Below are 6000 nucleotides of genomic sequence, written 5' to 3'. Positions count from 1 at the left end.
CAAGTCCCACACGGGGCACACAGCCTAAGTAGGAGGGACAACAGGCACTGGATCGCCGTTTAGCAGTTGAGGGAACTGAAGTAAAGAGAAGTGAAGTCACTTGCCCTCAGTCACAGAGCAGACAAGTGGCAGGGCTGGGATTAGAACCCAGGTCCTCTGACTTCTAGGCCCAGGCTTTTTCCACTAGGTCCTGCTGCTTCTCCAGGAAGAAAGGAGAGGTGGAAAGGGGGAGGAAGGGGAGTGGGTGTTCACCTCTTTGCTACTGACCCCACCTTCCCATTTCTCTTGGCTTTGGGTCCACCCATTCACTCAATTCATTCATTCAATTATAATTGTTGAGTGCTTACTGTGTGCAGAGCACTGTACTAAACCCTTGGGAGAGTACAGTATAACGTTTCTAGTCTGTGAACCCGTTCTTTTCTAGACTGTGAGCCTGTTGTTGGGGAGGGATTGTCTCTATTTGTTGCTGAATTGTACTTTCCAACCGCTTAGTACAGTGCTCTGCACACAGTAAGCGCTCAATAAATACGGACTGAATGAATGAACAATAAACAGACGTACCCAAGCAGCAGGGAGCCAAAGCCACTCCGTTCTGACAAACCAATTGAACCAAGAAGCAGCATGGCCTAGTGGATAGAGACCAGGCCTGGGAGTCTGCTGTGGGGCCGTGGGCAAGTCACTTCACCTCTCTGGACCTCAGTTCCCTCGTCTGCAAAATGGGGATTAAGACTGTAAACCCCAAGAGGTACATGGACTTTGTCCAAACTGATTAACTTGTATCTATCCTAGCACCTCGTACAGTACCCGGTACATAGTAAGCACTTAACGAAACACATTTAAAAAAAATCAGAATGCTTGGTCACCAAAGCGCCAAGCTGCCTCTCTAGACTATAAGCTCATTGTGGGCAGGGAATGTGTCTGTTATATTGTTCTAAAATACTCTCCCAAGCGCTTATTACAGTACACTACACCCAGGAAGCGCTCAACAAATATGATTGACCGACTGACCGACAGGGCTCCAAATTTCCCCACGGAAAAACAATCCCTGTCACCTTGGAGGGAACCTCGCACACTCCACAGCACTGCAGTGGATGTGACCTTTCGGCCACTTTCTGTTTGGAACCCAGCACTTCCTGTTTGGCGCTGGCTCCGGTCAGGGCCAGACCGGGCCAGGCTAGGGAAGGCTCGACCCAGGCCATACCCGCCTAACCGGCCCAAGGGAGGCTTTTCACGGTCGGGGTTTCAGTGGACAACGCATTCTGTGGCAGAAGGAATTCTACAAAGTTTAGCGATGAGGGCTGCTTCGGGCAGGCAGTTTGGGGCAGGAATGCCGCGAGCCCCGCTACACTGACATTTTCACTGCCTCAATTAGGCCGAGCCTCAAATCGATACCCTCAAAGCCGATCCGATGTCAGCGGCTTCCTGTTTTCCAAGACACGTTCAGTAAGCCCTAAAGGGCCACGCATGGAAGCAGAAGCTTCAGGTGCTTGAGACAGCCCCCGAGAGGTGCGGAAATGTTAACCGGCGATGGGGAACGTGCCTAACGAGAGGCTTTTTATTACAGTCTATCGCTTGGGTTAGTGGCGAATAATAACCAAACTGTTTGTTCTGCAATGGATGGCCCCGAAGAACGAATTTTCTCTCATCTTTCTATACTTCGAAGGAAGGCTGAAGGATGGGGAATTTTCAAAAAGCCCATCAGAATGGACCACAAGCATATTGTTGCTTGACATTTTTCTAAACTTGAAGCTGTAGGACATTTTAGATCACTTCTCACAAAAGCAGCGAGCAGCTTCTCTTGGAAATTCTTCATTCTCCCCAGTGGAACCCGGCGTTTAGAAAGGCTCAGAAATGGAGAAAGGAACACTGACCATTTCTGACCCTTTCCTTTGGACCGTCTAATTTCTAAACCTCATTTCCCTGTAAATTGGCATTGCAATGGTGATTTGCAAAGCCTTTAAAGGCAAATTCCAAAAAGTGAAACTTGGAATTCAAAGCAGAGGGGCTGAGCAGAAAGAACCCCGGCCTAGGTGCTGGACTCTCGGATTCTATCCTCTATCCGCTATTGACAAGTCGTATGATTTTGGCCAAGTCACATGCCTTCGCTGAGCCTCAGCTTCCCATGTGAAGGAACACACCCACACCCACAAACACACACATGCACTTCACAGGGATTGTAAAGTCCCTGGATTGTGAGTCTATAACTTCCCCTTCCGTCAATCAATCAATCAATCAATCATATTTATTAGGTGCTTACTATGTATGTAGCACTGTATTAAGTGCTTGGGAGAGTATAATACAGTACAATACTTGGGAGAGTAGAGTACAATAGAAGAAGTTATGTTCCCTGCTCATAACTAGCCCACAGTTTAGAGGGGGAAACAGACATTAATATAATTTATAATATATAATTTAAAGACGTACTTCAGTGTGAGCTTCTTATGGGCAGGTAGCATGTCTACCAACTCTGATAATAATAATGTTGGTATTTGTTAAGCGCTTACTATGTGCAGACCACTGTTCTAAGCAGCGTGGCTCAGTGGAAAGAGCATGGGCTTTGGAGTCAGGGCTCATGAGTTCGAATCCCAGCTCTGCCACTTGTCGGCTGTGTGACTGTGGGCGAGTCACTTAACTTCTCTGTGCCTCAGTTCCCTCATCTGTAAAATGGGGATTAAGACTGTGAGCCCCATGTGGGACAACCTGATTCCCCTATGTCTACCCCAGCGCTTAGAACAGTGCTCGGCACATAGTAAGCGCTTAACAAATACCAACATTATTATTATTACAGGGTCATCAGTTTGTCCCACGTGAGGCTCACAGATAATCCCCATTTTACAGATGAGGAAACTGAGGCCCAGAGAAGTGAAGTGACTTGCCCACAGTCACACAGCTGACAAGTGGCAGAGCCGGGAGTCGAACCCATGACCTCTGACTCCCAAGCCCGGGCTCTTTCCACTGAGCCAGACTGCTTCTCCATCATACTCTTCTTTCCCAAGCGCTTAGTACAGCAAGCGCTCAATACCATTTACTGATGGTAAGCTTCTTGAGGGGAGATTTGAGGTTGCTAACTCTATTAAATTGCTTGATTTTTTCATATGGTATTTATTAAGCGCTTACTATGTGCCCACACACTTTACTAAGCACGGGGTAGGGGACAAGCCAATCAGATTGGACACAGTCTGGGTCCCCAGTGGGGCTCACAGTCTTAATCCCCATGTGACAGTTGAGGTAACTGAGGCACAGGGAAGCGAATGACTTGTCCAAGGTAACCCAGCAGACAAGCAGTTTAGACTTCCGACTGCCAGGCCAGGGCTCTCTCAATTAGGCTACGCTGCTCCTCTGATCGAATGAATCGATTTGAATATAAATGAATGCTGCTCATCCAATACTCCCCCAGTGCAGTGACTTATTTTGCTGACGTTGCCGCTCTTTTTAAGTTAGTCAGCAACCCCTCCCGCCAGGAGCCAGCGTGTGGGCTCGGAAACTTAAATGGAGGATTCTCTGAGTCGTCAAAGAATTCTTGTGACACAATGTATCTTTTGGTGCTGTTGGAACAGTGCATTCCTTAGAGATTCCATACCAATTTTGACTGGATTCTACTCTCCGTGGGTGACTGTGAGGGCTTTAATTTTAGAAATGATTTCCATAAAGTAATTTAAAGCAGTCCTTTAGAAGAAGGGAGATCGTTTAGCGCGGTGTTCCTTTAAACCAATTACCATACTGATGGTATTTTTCAGGGGCAATTCTCCCTCAGAATGACAGCCCCGATTTGAGGAGTGGAGTCTTTGAGAACCAGCGGCAAAATTAGCGGGGTTTGGGAGCAGGAGTAAGACTATAAGACTGTAAGCTCCTTGTGGGCAGGGAACGTTTGTACAACAGTACAAATCCGTTATAGTTTACACTCCCAAGTGTTTAGTATAGGGCACAGGCCTGGGAGTCAAAAGGACCTGGGTTCTAATCCTGCCTCCGCCTCTTGTCTGATGTGTGACCTTGGGCAAGTCCTTTAACTTCTCTGGGCCGCAGTTGGCTTCAACTGTAAAATGGGGATTAAGACTTTGCCCAACCTGATTACCTTATCTTTACCCCAGCACTTCATCCAGTGCCTCTCACCTACTAAGCGCTTAACCAATAGGGAACTCACTGCTGATGGTTACAATTTTATAGATGAAATAGTCTGGATTTTCTCCAGCAGAGCTCCGCAGCTAGTGCACAAGAGCAGAAGAGGCATAATGTGGAGGTGATCCAGGACTGCAGGTTCAGAATCGCCCAAAAGAGACAATGTTCACTGGGTATCAGTTACCCGTACCTTCGGGCCAGTTTGCTGAGTTTTTATTTCAGAGGCGCACTTTTTAGAGATACCTGAGCAAATTTATTTAGGAATGAATAAGTGAAAACGAAACAACCAATTTAAAAGGATATCAAACCAGGCAGCTGTCTCTTTCCCGAGGTCCAACCAACCTTAGCCTCTGTCTTTGAAAGGGGTTCTGGGATCCTCACCCTTGGGGTTAGAGTTGGACCATCTAACGCCCTTGACTCTCCCCCTCCGTCCCTGACTCTCCCCCAAGGACCCAGCATGGATCATAGTGGATGGAGCACGGGCACGGGAGTCGGAAGGTCCTGGGTTCTAATCTCGGCTCCACCACTTCATTCATTCAATTTTATTTATTGAGCATTTACTGTGTGCAGAGCACTGTACTAAAAAGCACAACAATTTGTCTGGCCTGGAGTCGGAAGGTCAGAGGTTCTAATCCCGGTTCTGCCACTTGTCTGCTGTGTGACCTTGGGCAAATCACTTCACTTCTCTGGGCTTCAGTGACCTCATCTGTAAAATGGGGATTGAGATTGTGAGCCCAACATGGGTCAGGGACTGTGTCCACCCTCATTTGCTTGTATCCACCCCAGCGCTTAGAACAGTGCCTGGCACATAGGAAGCACTGAATCAATACCATTATTATTATTATTATTTTCTGTGTGGCCTTGGCCAAGTCACTATTCACTTTTCCATTATTCAATCGTATTTATTGAGCATTTACTGTGTGCAGAGCACTGTACTAAGCACTTGGAAAGTACAATTCAGCCACAGATAAGAGACCATCCCTGCCCAACAACGGGCTCGGCGTCTAAATGACTGTGTTCCGTGACTCAGTTACCTCATCTGTAAAATGGGGATGAAGACTGTGAGCCCCACGTGGGACAGGGACTGTGTCCAAGCTGATTTGCTTTATAGGCACTCCGGCGCTCAGTACAGTGCCTGGCACCTAGTAAGTGCTTAGCAAATACTAATAATAATAATGTTGGTATTTGTTAAGCGCTTACTATGTGCCGAGCACTGTTCTAAGCGCTGGGGTAGACATAGGGGAATCAGGTTGTCCCACATGGGGCTCACAGTCTTAATCCCCATTTTACAGATGAGGGAACTGAGGCACAGAGAAGTTAAGTGACTTGCCCACAGTCACACAGCCGACAAGTGGCAGAGCTGGGATTCGAACTCATGAGCCCTGACTCCAAAGCCCATGCTCTTTCCACTGAGCCACGCTACTATTAGACACGTTTTGGGCCCATAAGGAGCTTGGTCTAGAAGTCTAGAACTAAACTCCTCTTGGAGATTTCCTTCCTCCTCCTCGTTTTTTGGGACCCGGGCCGGGTTGTAAAGCGCCTCGCCAGACTTCCCCTCCCCACAGCACTGTGCATATTTGTATATACTATTGATTACTCTATTAATTTGGTTAATGATGTGTATATATCTGTGATTCTAGAGAAGCAGCGTGGCTCAGTGGAAAGAGCCCGGGCTTGGGAGTCAGAGGTCAAGGGTTCGACCCTGCTCCACCCTTTGTCAACTGTGTGACTTGGGGCGAGTCACTTCACTTCTCTGTGCCTCAGTGACCTCATCTGTAAAATGGGGATGAAGACTGTGAGCCTCACATGGGACAATCTGATGACCCTGTATCTCCCCCAGCGCTTAGAACAGTGCTCTGCACATAGTAAGCGCTTAACAAATGC

Source organism: Ornithorhynchus anatinus, chromosome 14, assembly GCF_004115215.2.
Source record: "Ornithorhynchus anatinus isolate Pmale09 chromosome 14, mOrnAna1.pri.v4, whole genome shotgun sequence".
Taxonomy (NCBI): Eukaryota; Metazoa; Chordata; class Mammalia; order Monotremata; family Ornithorhynchidae; genus Ornithorhynchus; species Ornithorhynchus anatinus.
This window is presented reverse-complemented; position numbering follows the sequence as displayed.